The following is a 14,839-nucleotide window of genomic DNA, read 5'->3' as shown; positions in this document are numbered from 1 at the left end:
GCGTGTGGGGTCGTGATCCAGATCTCCTGTCCTAGGGTCAGTTTGTCTGCATCCTTGACTAGGAGTGCTGTCGCCGCAATAATTCTTAGGCATGGCGGCCAGCTGGCAGCCACTGGGTCTAGTTTCTTAGGCAGGTAAGCCACTGGGCGGTTCCAGGGGCCTAAGGCTTGAGTTAGAACCCCTTTTGCTATTCCCTTATGTTCGTCTACAAAGAGGTGGAAGGGTTTCGTAATGTCTGGTAGGCCCAGGGCTGGGGCACTTAAGAGGGTCTTTTTTAACTGATTAAAGGCAATTTCTTCTTTTTCAGTCCATTTAAATATTTTCCCCTCTTTGGTAGCTTCATATAGGGGCTTGGCAATCTCAGCAAAACCTGGAACCCAGAGGCGGCAGTAGCCGGCTGATCCTAGGAATTCCCTCACTTCTCTTCGGGAGGTGGGAGTAGGGATCTTTAGGACAGTTTCTTTTCTGGCATCTGATAACCGCCGCTGTCCGCCCTCCAGGATATATCCCAGGTAACTTACCCTCTCCCTGCATATCTGAGCTTTCTTCACGGATGCCCGGTACCCTAAGGCCCCCAGGGTAGCCAGCAGGTCCTGGGTCCCTCACTCACAGTCTTTGGCCGTGTCGGCAGCAATCAGGATGTCATCCACATACTGTAGGAGGGTGTGGCCAGGGTGCTCCCTTCTGTACTCACCCAGGTCCTCATGTAGTGCCTCGTCGAAGATGGTGGGTGAATTTTTGAATCCCTGAGGTAGCCGTGTCCAGGTGAGTTGCCCACTGTAGCCCTCCTCCGGATCATGCCACTCAAAGGCGAACAAGGGTTGGCTCTGGGGTGCCAGCGGCAGACTGAAGAAGGCATCCTTTAAATCTAGTACAGTATACCAGAACCTGGAGGGTGCCAAGGAGCTCAAGAGAATATATGGGTTGGGAACAGTTGGGTGTATGTCCGCGACCCTCTTATTTACTTCCCGGAGGTCTTGTACCGGTCGATAGTCATTTGTGTGAGGCTTTTTGACCGGCAGTAGGGGGGTGTTCCAGGCAGACTGGCAAGGAACTAGTACTCCTAGGCTTCGTAGTCTCCGGATGTGTGGCTGGATCCCCTTCCGGGCCTCCTGAGACATGGGGTATTGTTTGATCCTTACCGGACTCTCTCCTGGCTTGAGCTCTACCAGGACTGGGGTCCTGTGAGCGGCTAGTCCTATCCCCCCCCCCCCCCGTCTCTGCCCAAACCGAGGGGAATTCTTGGAGCCATCTGTCTATATTATCCTCTCTCAGGAGCGCCTCCTGGTGGAGGAGGTATTCATCCTCCAGTTTCATGGTCAGTACCTGGATGGGGTGGCCCTTGCCATTGGTGACCTGAGGCCCCCCCCTTGTCTGAAAGTTATCTGAGCTCCAATCTTGGTCAGTAAATCCCGTCCTAACAGTGGGTAGGGGCATTCTGGTATTACCATAAAGGAGTGGGATACCCGGCCCGTTCCCAAATCTACTGTTCTTCGGGTAGTCCATGAATACTGGCTCATACCAGTTGCCCCTTGTACCCAGGACTTCTTGTTGGCTAGTTTTCCTTGTGGGGTGCGGAGGACCGAATGTTGTGCTCCGGTGTCGACAAGGAAGTCAATAGGGGTCCCCTCCACTTTAAGAGTTACCCTGGGTTCGGGGAGAGGGTCCAAACCCCGACTCCCCTAATCACTTAGTTCATCTAGCTCTAGGACTTTTACTCGATCAGTCTTGCTTCCCTTCCTGCCGGCCCTTTTTGGACAATCTCGGGCCCAATGCCCTATCTCCTTGCAGTATGCACACTGATCCTTCTGCAGCCTCTGCTTCCCCCCCTTGGTGGTTCCTTTACCTTTTCTTGCGTCGTCTGCCAGCTGCCGGAGACGGCGGTCTCGTTCCTCAGGGAAGTCAGCAGTGGTAGCTAGTAGTATTCTGGCCAGGTCTCGAGTCTGCTTACTGCTGGCAGCCGCCATGGCGCGAGCCTGCTTGTCCTCAGGAGGCTCCCAGTTATTATATACCTTTTCGGCTACCACCAGTAAATCCTGCAGACTTTTTTCTCCTAGTCTATCTATTTTCTGTAATTTTCTCCTAATGTCTATGGCCGATTGGTTTACAAAGGCCATGATAACAGCTGCCTTGCTTTCCGGAGCCTCTGGATCCATGGGGGTATAGGTACAGAATGCCTCCATGATCCGTTCTAAAAAGGCAGCTGGAGATTCATCTTTTCCCTGTTGTACATTTCCTACCTTGGCCAAATTGGTTGGCTTTCTAGCAGCCATTCGGAGACCCCCCATTAGAGTCTGGCGGTAGACCCGGAGCCTCTCCTTACCTTCTGCCGTGTTGAAATCCCACTGGGGCCGAGTTAAGGGGAAGAAGGCATCTATCTGAGCCTGGTTGGTGGTGGGATTCCCGTCTGCGCCCGGAACTAGTTTTGGGGCCTCATTGAGGATTCTTTCTCTTTCTTCAGTCGTGAACAGGACTTGCAAAAGCTGCTGGCAATCGTCCCACGTGGGCTGATGGGTAAAAAGAACAGAGTCTAATAAATCAATAAGCCCTGCCGGTTTCTCAGAAAACTTAGGATTCTGAGCTTTCCAATTGTAGAGGTCACTAGTGGCAAAAGGCCAATAGTGATGGGGCTGATTCCCCTCCGCATCTGGGGGTCCGGTGGCTCGCAGGGGCAGAAGAGTGGAGTCGGCGGCGGAGGCGGATTGCTCCCTCTGAGCCCTTTGTCTGGTAAAGGGCGGGCTTCCCACTGGAGCGTTTCCGCCTCCCGCTCTTGGAACAGCGTCTGCCTCCCCCGGTGGGGGAGGATGGTGTTCTTCTGGCATCCTAGAGGGGTTATACGGGGGAGGAAAAATTAATTCTTCTTCAGTACCCCCCTGTAAGACAGGGTAGAGGGGTGCTGAAGGCTGGATAAGACTTTTCTTCTTCTTTGTCCCCTGCAAAGCAAGAATGGGTTTTGGCTCCGGAGGGAGCGGGGCTAGGAAGGGCTTAAGCCAAGAGGGTGGGTCTTCTACAAGGTCCTGCCAAGTGATAATGTAAGGGAGCTGATCAAGATGACCCGTCTTAGGCCGAGAGATGATACTCCTGACTCGGTGGATGGTAGGGAGATGGAAGGTCCCCTCTGATGGCCATCCGACATTGAAAGTTGGCCACTCGCTAGAACAAAAAAACTGCAACCAACCCTTTCAGACTTCCACACTGAGGTTGTTAGCTCTTCCCCTCACATCCTTAAAGTGATCAATCATAATACTTAAAGGAGTAGTCTGAGTCTGTCCCATAACGTCCGTCCAGTAAGTCCACAGAACAAAACAGAGAAACACAAAAACAGACAAACAGAGGGCCCCTAGAAAGTCTTCCAATTCCATGGAAGCAAAACTGCAAGCTAGCTTAGACCTTTGAGGGGATTCCATGTCCCTCCAAAACCGATGAGGGGATTCCACGTCCCTCCAAAACTGATGAGGGGATTCCACATCCCTCCAAAACCGATGAGGGGATTCCACGTCCCTCCAAAGACGGCGGCCTCACGCCGACCAGCGGGAGCGACCCGCCTCATCTCAGACCTTTGAGGGGATTCCACGTCCCTCCAGAAGGGAGAATCAGAACATCTTCCGAAACTCCCGGCCCGTGGTCCTCCAGTGCGTCCACTTAGACCGCGTCGGGCACTACCAGAATTCCAGAAATGAGCTCACACAGAAAAGACAGAACAAACAGACACTAACCGTGGCCAGTCAGGCTCTCCGGGTTGGGGGTCCCTCGGGGGTCTTGGGGATCCCGGACGAGCCCCCAAATGTTATGCCCAGAATTCGTGATCCCCAAAGACCACCAGGGAGCCGAGTCCGATGCAAAAGCAAAAGAGCCTTTATTCGAGCTAGCTCGAGCTCAATCCCCTACCTGCACCGTCGCAGCGGTGAGATACCAGGGAGAGAGAGCGAGTTTCAAAAGCACAAAGGTTTTATAGGGGTCTAGGGGCAGCCGATTGGCTGGGGAAGGGGTGTGGCCGAGGCCGACTGGCTGGGGAAGGGGCGTGTTTTGATCAGGAAGTTTGAATGGGTGAGCGGGAGGTTACTCAAGAGGAGGAGGCGTGGTCTAGGTGAAGGACACAGAACAAGATGGAGTCGGCCGGCGTAGGCCCGCCCTTTCAGTTATAATGCCGCCTTAACCTGTAAAAGGGGGGGTGGTGGTTATAATGCCTACCTCACATAATTGTGAGCAGTGTGTGAGGTCCTTTATGATTGGTGCCTAGCACGTAGTAGGCCCTGCGGAAATGTCTGACTGAATGAAAGGCCCACCTGTAAAAAGCCTAGATGTGTTAACCTTAAAATGAAAACTATCAGTTATTTTAACAGCAAAGTGGCGTATTCTGGAATAGCAGAGAGTTGCAACTCCTGACAACTAAGCCTGGCAAAAACCACAGGCAAGTCTAGGAAACAAAGGAGAGGAAGTTCTTTTACAGAGGAAAGGAGGAAGTTAGGAGGGGCTATTAGAAACAAAAAGTCCATTGAAGTAAACTGAGAGTTTGAAGTATAGTGGCTTTTCATTGGCTGAATTGTGGCATTGTCTCATTGTCTGGGCAGTTGCTAGGGAGAAAAAAACCCTTTTTCCTCCAGCTGGGTAATAAAATTTTATAAGGTGTGTCCCTTCCTGTTGGGCCTGCAGTTGGGGAGTGATAGGGCATGAGAACTCTTCCTTCTGACTCCACTTTTTTTTTTTAAGTTTATTCATTTATTTTGAGAGACAGCAACAGAGAGGATGAGTGGGGGGAGGGGCAGAGAGGGAATCCCAAGCAGTGGCACCACCACCCCCTTTGCACTGTCAGCATGGAGCCCAACTTAGGGCTCAAACTCATGAACCATGAGATCATGACCTGAGCTGAAATCAAGAGTCAGATGCTTAATGAACTGAGCCACCCAGGCACCCCTTTGACTCCACTTTAAATGAGGTTTCCTGGGCCACCTAGCTGGCTCAGTTGCTACAGCGTGTGACTCTTGATCTTAGGGGTTGTGAATTTGAGCCCCTTATTTGGTGTAGAGTTTACTTAAAAATAAAATAATAAATGAAGTTTCCTTTTATTAGTTCTCACAAATGATATTGGAAGAATCCGGACCTGAGGGTCTTGTAAGTCACTGTCGGGCTCTTGAGCATATTCTGGAGGCATTCAAAGCCTTGTGTTTCTAAGTCTTCAATCCCAGTTGAGTGCTGCTGAGTTCTTACTTAGCACTCATGGCCCTTTTTGTAAGTTTTCCTGGACCTCAGTTTCCCTAGGAGAGCTGACAATGCAGGATGATGGAAACCCCAATCTGAAATAGGTCTTGCAAGGTCATCTCACCCCATCTCCTGATGGAATAAAGGGATTCTATTCCTTGACTCAACCCTTCGCTTTCTGGGTGACCTCGGGTAACTCAACTTTCTTTCCCTTTTGTAAGGTGAGAAGCATTCTTTCCGACACACACTCCCTCTCACAAAGGAGAAATTAAGATTATCATTATGGCAGGAGGGCGACTGGGTGGCTCAGTTGGTTGTCAGACTTCAGCTCAGGTTATGATCTCATGGTTCATTGGTTGGAGCCCCACGTCTGGCTGTCTGCTGTCAGTGAATGGCCCGCTTTGGATCCTCTGTTCCCCTCACTTTCTGCCCCTCCCCCGCTCACGTTCACGCTCTCTCTCAAAAATAACTGAATATTAAAAATTTTTTTAATTATAAAAAAAGATTATAGTTATGGGGAAACTAAGGCCATTCTGAGGTTTAATCACCAAGTTTATAACCTGCTGTGCGTTGGACCAAAATTTGCAGGGCTTCTTTGTTTCATTTTTTAAGTTATTTGTGAGAGAGAAAGAGAGAGAGAGAGAGAGAAAATCCCAAGCAGGTTCCACACTGTCAACATGGAGCCTGATGCAGGGCTCCAACTCACAAACCTCAAGATCATGACTTGAGCTGAAATCAAGAGTGGGACACTTAACTGACTGAGCCACCCAGGTACCCCAAGCTAAAATGTGTTAATTTAGGAACTCCATTAACAAAATCTTCATTTGTATTTCTTTGCTGTGATGTTGGTTTCTCTAAGTACTAGCCTCCTGGGGGCATATTAAGCAGGATTTAATTTACAGAAAGGATCTGAAGGATCTGGTAGGGTCTGGAAGCCACGGCAGTAAGTTCTGGACCAAGTCGAATGCATAGGTCATGGTGGGTGACCACTTAATTCCTCTGAGAGATCATCCCTTCACCTCCTGACATTCTGTGGTTCAACAGACTGCCACCAGCCCCTGCTACTTATTTGATAGGCCTCTTGCGGTGAGATGGAGAAAGTGAGGCAACTACCAGACCTCAGATCTGGCCTCGTGGGGCTCAAGGTTTTGTTGGGAAGGAAAAAACATGCATAGGCCAAGAGACAAAAGATATACTTTGGTGGAAAAAGCAGAGATCATACTGCATAAACCCAAAGAGCCTTTGGATGCTGGGCCCTTGTGCTGAACAGCCCTTGGGGAATCAGATAGTTCAGAGGTATATAAAGTTTGGCTCTGGAGCTAGAGTGTCTGGCAACCCATCCCTGTGGTGTGACTGTGCCCCAGTTTCCTCACCTGTAAAATGAAGACAATAATGGTACCCCCCCCATTCTCTAGTACTATTATAAGAATCAAATGAGTTAATGCATGTAACAGAACAGGACCTAGCATATAGTAAGGATTCCATGCATGTTAATCATTATATTATTGTTACTATTTATTTTAAAAAAAAGAGAGAGGGGTTTTCTGGCCTGAGAAGCCCAAGCTCAGGAACCAGACTGCTTGAGTTCAAATCCTGTTTGCCACTTGCTTACGATATCACCTTGAATAAGTCGCTTTAACCTCTTGTGCCTTAGTTGCCTCATCTACAAAATGGGGAATAAAAATAGTGACCATCTTACAGAATTGAGCAGATTAAATGAGTTAAATCAAGGAAAGAGCTTAGAACAGCACCCAGCCCATCGCCCATTGTAAGAGTTCAATAAACATTAGTTCATTAGTAAGCAGAAATGTGATGCAGTCCTACCAGTGTTTGGGAAAGGCAGTTTGGAGGAGCGGGAGGCGGAGGCCATGGAATGGAAGAGCAGGGAAATTCGAGGATCCCAAGTGGGGGATGGGTTTCCAAGGCTCCAGCTGTGTTATCCAAAAGGCATCTGTAAGTCAGTCAACACCATACCATCCATGAGCCAGAACAGCAAGTACCTGCACTCAGCCGTCAGTGTCAGTCCCTCGGTCCCTCAGGTGGGTTCCCTGAGCAGGGTCAGTGTGTCCCTCCCCCATTAGTTGGTGACCTTGAGCAACTCACCCTTGTGTGTGCTCAGTTGTCAGGAAGACAGGTAATACCCTGCCTCACTCCCTTGGAGGTGGGGGCAGGGTTGCAAGAAGGGGAAGGAGAGCTTGCAAAAGGGAAGGGAGCTTCTCAGATTCCAAAAGGTTTGAAGTCTGTCTTTGGTTCTGAGGGTGAGAACAGAGTGTGCCCCGGTTGCCAGTAACTTCTCTGCTTCTCCGTTTCCTTTCACTTGTGAAACTTGCCTCAGTACTGAAGGGGTGGGCAAGAGAGGGACGCAGCCCTGCTTCAAGGAACTCCCACTCCCACAGGTGAGGTAGGATACCAATCTCAGATGTACTAATCATGGGGTGCTTTATAATTCTCAAAGCACTGTCAGGTCTTTGACATCAGTTGTCTGGGCCTCCCTACCACTTTAAAGACCCCCACTACCCCTACACTCTCTTCTAAGAAGAGTCCATCTCCTGTGGTAAGCTTACTACATAAATGATCCCAGTACTACACCCCTTTCCAGATCTGTGCTTTTTGCAAAATAACTTTGTACCTCCTCCCTTCAGTAGGTGGAATCTCTTTTCTTACCCTCGTAAACCTGGGTTTACCTTTGTGCAAGGAATGCTGTGCTAGTCTGAGCCTAGGCTGCAAGAGAATTTTCTCTCTCTTTTCTGGTATCCCACCACTGCCAAGAGAACAAGTCCAAGCTAGAGGATAAGGCCATGTGCAGGGGGAACCTACTCAGGCCAGTTGTCCCTGCTCAGGCCCTCACAGGGGAGAGCACCCAGCTAAGATAAGCAGGGTCACTTACATGCAGATACATGCATGAGCCTAGCCAAGCCCAGCTTAGCTCAGCGGAGCCACCAACCAACTGGTAGACTCAGAATAACAAATGCTGTTTAACCACTAATTTTGAGGGCAATTCGTCACATAGCAATAGCTGACTGATATACCTCCTGATCCCCATTGCCCAGATGGATAACCGAGGCCCACAACCAGTGACTTGCTCAGTGTTGCATAACCATTGGGGGGGCCCAACTGTGAATCAAACCTGGATCTTTGAGACTCACTGCTGCCTCTGTAATATGGACACAGACATCTAGACTTTAGAACTGTTATTAAAAGTTCCCATTCATTAGCTTGGAAACACATCAACCACACCTCACCTTATTTCTGTTTTTGTCAACTTGTTTTAACCCATGCACTCTTTGGATATACACAAAATGCTATGCTTTCTACCTCCTAAATTTATTGGAAACTGTGGGGTAAGTTTCTTTACCATTGTGCATTTGAGTTTCCCCATCTGTAAAATGGGGATATTGGACTACCTCATTGGTTAGGAGGATTAAATGAGTTCATGTTAGTCACGTGTTCAGAACAGTGCCTGACATCTAGCAAAGGCTGTATAAAATAAAATAATAAAAGAATGTGACTAGAAATGAGCCACAGCAGTAGCAATTTTCCTAGGGGAACGTTTTATTTTGATCCTGAAAGCTGCATATTTTTCACTTGGGTCTGGTGACATCAGCATGAGTGTGGAGTCAGCCCATATGCCATAAGCTTTCTCTCCAAGATAGTGTGGGAGACATCTCGAGGATGACAAACCAGTTTTTGAAAACCAGGCATGCAGAAAAGCACATGAGTCCCTTCTTGAGAAGCACTGGTAGGCCATTATTATACATTTATCTCTTATTTCACAGAGGGCATATTCTTGGTAGGTTGCGTGTAAATCAAATCCTAACATAAATCTATGTTAAAGCTAATCTGGGGAATCATTCTGCAAAGTGAAGATGGCTTTTTTTTTTTTTAAGTTTATTTTGAGAGAGAGAGAGACAGACAGAATGAGCAGGGGAGGGGCAGAGAGAGTGGAAGACAGCGGATCCAAAGTGGGCTCTGTGCTGACAGCAGAGAGCTCAATGTGGGGCTCGAACCCACAAACCATGAGATCATGACCTGAGCCTAAATCCAACACTTAACCAACTGAGCCACATAGGCGCCCCATGAAGATAGCTTTTGTAAAGCAGATCGGGATCCCTTTAAGGGACATTCAAAATTTTGACTAGAGATGGATTGAATTTCCTTGTGTCTAAAACAAATGTGTCCACCTGGGTTTCCCTCAGAGGACTCTGGTCCTTCTCTCTTCCCAGGATACCCCCCCCCCCCGCCCAGTTTCCAGGGCTGGCTGCGCTGAACCTCAGAACAATGCCAAGAGGTCTCTTACTTCCTCTCACTTGGCTCTTGCTCTTGGCTCTTGTGGGAACCTGTGCAATTCCTGAGTCTACCAAAGTGAATGCCCTTGAAATCAGAAGGTACAGGCCTGTTGTCTGCAATGACTCTGATGTCACTATGCTGGCAGCCTAGACATGTAGCTATCAACTCCCTGGCTTCTTGCCTAAGGCAACAACCTGCTTAGAGCTTCCTTCACAAACAGGGGCATCTACGAGAGACAGAACCCACAGTTTTAGCAGATGCCCACATTTGGTTCTGTGAGCTGGATGAACATATGGATAGGGTAAAACTCAGTATCTGATGGTTCTGCCAGGCTGTTGGAATAAGCACAAGTATGAAGGAAGGTCCTAACTAACTTCTTAGCCTTCCTCAGACACCTTAGGCCCCAGTGATGTCCTGTGCCTTTGAGCATACTATTCCCTTGCCTTCTAATGCTCAGTGTTCCTCCATACTGTTCCTCTAACCACCCCCACCCTGCAACACACAATGCCTCACAAACTTCTATTCATCCTTCAAGACCCAATTCAGAGGCCTCGGGTTCCAGATGGCACATAAAGTACATGCATTTACCTTCTCCATTAAAATAACAGAAGAAAAATTCTTTTAAAAGATAAACATGAGCTTTTGGCAAACCAGGAAAAAAAAGTAAAATTCTTAGAAGATAGAAAGCAGGTGATATCAAACTGAAGGAAAAGGAGAAGCTGTTAAAGATACTAGAGGGAACTCTGGGGAAGATCCAAGCAGGAATGGCCCTGACGACAGTCATGGGAATACACAGAGTACTGCTTGGAACTGCTGCAACTCTGGGGGCTTTTCCTGCCCCCCCCCCTCAATAAAGTAACAGTCCAGGTTCAAGTGTGGTGAAATACTCTATAAAGTGCCCCGGTCTGGGAAGGGCAACCATAAAGGGCATCAGGGTTTGAGAGGAACAGAACAGAAAGGGACTGAGTGACTCTGATCCCCTAAACAGACAAAAAGGGGGTTGGGGAGAGAAGAGGACAGTGATTTTGTAGGAGTCCTAAATTACCTGCCCACTTCTTGGTCATACTCCTTCTCCTGACCAGTCAGCCCTCTGGATCAGGGGAAAGGCCTCCTGGCAGGCAATCCTACCCAACTCAGTAGGAAATGCACACCACCAGCACCTTTAGTAACTAATGTTTAGTCTTTCATTCATTCCCATAGGTACAGATGATTGAGTTAACCACACTCCCCAGTTTAGAGCACATTATCATCATTGATCCATCCAAGTCCCTCTCATATTTTATCTATTCTTGGTATCTTTGCTCCCCAATCTTATTCTCCTCCTAACCCACCCAGGCAACCACTGATCTGCTGTCACTATAGATTGCTGTGAATTTGATATTTTCTACTGTATTCTCTTTCATTAAAAATGAGGAGCTGGTTGGCATACCTGGGTGGCTCAGTTGGTTAAGCGTCTGACTCTTGATCACAGCTCAGGTCTTGATCTCAGGGGTCGTGAGTTCAAGGCCCATGTTGGGCTCCATGCCCAGCATATTTTTAAAAATAATAAATAATAAAAAGGAGCTGGCCTATACCTATGGCCGTAGTCAAGATAGACTAAGTTATACTTCAGGAACAACACAAACTCTCAGTGGCTTAACATAACCACAGCTATTTTTCACTCTCACCACATGTCTAATTCAGGTCCATGGGGGGCTCTGCTCAACACAGTCGCTTGGGCACTCAAGCTGATGCAAATTCCATCTCAACAAATGTTCCCACAATCACTGTAGCAGGAATGACATGGCAGATCAGATGCTCACATTCAAAGCTTCCATCCAGAAATGTGGAAGAAAAACACCATTTCTGCTAATATTTCATAAAGCAAGTCACATGGCCATGCCTACTTGCAGAAGGAGTGGGGAAGGCATCTCCTCCAAGGGTGTCTATGAAAAGTCCCACCACACCCACAGAACTGACTTCATGACCATTAATCAATCAGTGTTGTGAACCGTAGTTCAGAAAACACTAGTTTAAAGGTTTCTTATGTTGATCTGCAACCTGGCCCACTACAGATTCCTTCCACTGGCCCCAGCTCAGCCCCCTGGGGATACTCAAAACACCTCTGCACACCCTGCTTCAGAACAGTCCTATTTAGAAATGGCATCTCTCCTCCCTAGGCCTTCCCCTCTCCTGGCTTAATACCCTCAATTCCCTCAATTCCTCTTCCCAGGCTGAGACTTTCAGTTTCCTCTCTATCCTGGCCACCCTCCTCAGGCTCTACCCATTTGCCAGTGTACCTCCTGACATATCACCTCAAAATGTGGTCTGAGCAGCTTGACATTCAACAATTCCCATTACTCTGAGACATGAAGGCTGAGTAAGCTTAAGGAATGGACTGACCTTCAGAAGAGTTTTTTTGTTAAGCCAGTTATCTAATTTCCTCATTCTGCAAATACTACTGATAATCAAATTCCCAGCGGGAGGCCCATGGTAATTTGATCAGATCATTTTCTGGCTTAATAATCCTGCAACAGCTTCCAATTCCTCAGAATAAAATACCCACTCCTTCAAGTGGCCTGCAAGGCCCTGGTGCAGTTGGTTTACACCTGCTTCTCTGACCTCGTATTTCACAGCCATCCCCTCCTACTAGATTTCAGCACACTAGACCTCTTTCAGGTCCTGGAATACACCCTCTCTTGCCTCAGGAGCTTCACAGTCACATGACCTGTTCTCTTGCTCATACACCCACATCCCCGCTGCCTAGCTCACTCCTCCTCATCCTCAGGTCTGTTTAAACCTCTCTTCCTCCAGGCTAGGTTAGGTCTCCTGGGTGAAGATACTCTACACTTCTCTCAGTACTTTGCTCACTTATCATTCAGTTGAAATTCGTTTGTAATTACTTGCCTAGCTTGCCCAGTAGATTATATATCCCATGAGAAAAAGGACCTTGTTTTGTTCACCACTGTCTCTAGTATCTAGGATTGAGCCTAGCACCCAACAGATACTTGATGTGTGCTACCTAATTATATATCAAGCATTCTGGATTAGGGATGCAAAGATGCATACTGGCTTCCTACCCCAAGTAATTCCTAATCTAGGGATGGGTTGAGGAGAGAAAGCAAACATGGGAGGAACTACATTCACAGTATATATAGAGGGCTGGGAAAGCAGAGAGGAAGGAGCAACTCAGTCTGCTATAGAGGGATCAGGAAAGAAACTTTAGATTATGTGTAATTTTTGGAAAGTTTCTTAAGTGGTCTAAGCTTGTTTCCTTATCTATAAAATGGAACTAAAAAGAGTACCTCTCAGGGGGTTTGTGAGGATAAGAAACAATGATGCCTATAAAACAATGCTTAGCATCAGCCTGGGACAGATAACTGTTCGAAATGCAAAAGTGATTACTGTCACTGCTATTATGAATTAGGCATCAAGGGTAACTGCAGTTCCTGGCTTGGGCAGCAGGGCCCATGGTAGTGCTATGTTTGGAGATGAGGAATGCAGATGGGAAGAAAAGCAGGTTGGCGGGAGAAAGAGTGATTTGAGTTAGCCACTGGGGCTCTGCTTGCCGCCCCCCGCCACCCACCCCCCGCCCCGTCCTCTTCTAAAGACCCTCAAGTTCTGAGACCTTCTTTTTTTAAAATAATTTTTTAATGCTTATTTATTTCCTGTTGAGAGAGAAGGAGAGAGGGCACAAGTGGGGGAGGATGGAGAGAGAGAGAGAGAGAGGGAGACACAGAATCCGAAGCAGGCTCCAGGCTCTGAGCTGTCAGCACAGAGCCTGATGGAGAGCTTGAACCCACAAACTGTGAGATCGTGACATAAGCTGAAGTTGGGATGCTTAACCGACTGAGCCACCCAGGTGCCCCATCAAATCCTGAGACCTTCTAATCCAAAATTGGATTTTGGTTTTTAACTTTTTTTCTCAAAGGTTTTTAACTTAGGGTTTATGGATGGTCTTTGGGGAATGCCCAACCCCCTGAGATTATATGCAAAATGTGTGTTTCCCCTGAGAATGCCAAAGTTTTTACCAGTCTCTCAGATAGATTTATGACCCCTGCCCACAACAAGCTGAAAACCACAGACCCAAGCTATCTCTCTAATGTAACCTACGGCTGCCCCAACATTTATGGCCCCCTGACAAGGATGGGCTGTTTTATGTCACACAGAAAGAACTCACAAGCAAGACTGAGGCAACATCGCTAAGCTTCTTGGTCTCTAGATATCTCCCACAACCCATATCAAGTCACATTTGGCACTCATAGTTTGCGAGCTTGGTTCTGTACCCTCTCCTATTTTTGGCCATCTTGTGCACAACATTGGATTAATCATAATCCTTTTGCATGACTGCTTTTATCATTTTTATCATGTACAACACACTTTTTTTTAACATTTATTTATTTTGAGAGAGAGAGAGACAGAGTATGAGCAGGGTAGGGGCAGAGAGATAGGGAGAATCTGAAGCAAGCTCTGGGCTCCGAGCTGTCAGCACAGAGCCTGACACGAGGCTTGAACTCACGGACTGCAAGATCATGACCTGAGCTGAAGTTGGACACTTAACCGACTGAGCCACCCAGGTGCCCCACACAACACTTTTATGCATAGCTTTTAACCAATTTAGTTGACAATAATGGAACTATATGGTCCCTCCAGCTCTATTGTATTCACCTTACCTGTGGGAATCATTATCCTGAATCCCACAGTGAGAACCATTCTGTACTTCTTTTTACATAGTTTTATTGTATATATGTTCTTTAAAAATGTTTTTAAATTCTTAGTTGTATTTAACTCTAATAACACGGGAGAGATGCAAATTAAAACCACAATGAGATACTCAGACAAACCCACTAGAATACAGTTTAAAACTTATAATACCAAGTACTAGCAAGGATGTTTGAATCACCATGATCTGTGTAAGGAACCTTGCCTTTGGGAGAGCTCAAATGAGAAGTTCACAGGAAGGGTTTTTATACTACTCTGGCCATGTAATCAAGCCAGATATATGTAACCAGTTAGGCCAATTGTAAACCATCAGTAAAGAAAGTGACCCTGGGAATCATCCGGGGAGCTTCAGCATTTAAATGCCACATTGGAAATTCTAGAATAGACAAAACTATATGTTTTGCAGATAGTGACAAAAGCAGATCAGTGATTTCCTGGGGCCAAGGAAGGGGGAGGGGATTGAGTGCAAAGGAGCACAAGCAAACTTTTTAGAAGATAGAATTATTTTCTGTATTTTGATGGTGATGGTGATTATATTATATGATTATCAAAATTCATTAAATAGTACATTGAAAATTGATCAATTATATTGTATGTAAATTATAACAAATTTTTATAAGTTTTTAAATTTATTTTTTATTTTTTAATTTTA

The sequence above is a fragment of the Lynx canadensis genome, chromosome C1, assembly GCF_007474595.2.
Source record: "Lynx canadensis isolate LIC74 chromosome C1, mLynCan4.pri.v2, whole genome shotgun sequence".
NCBI classification, from domain to species: Eukaryota; Metazoa; Chordata; class Mammalia; order Carnivora; family Felidae; genus Lynx; species Lynx canadensis.
Note: the sequence above shows the minus strand (reverse complement) of the source record.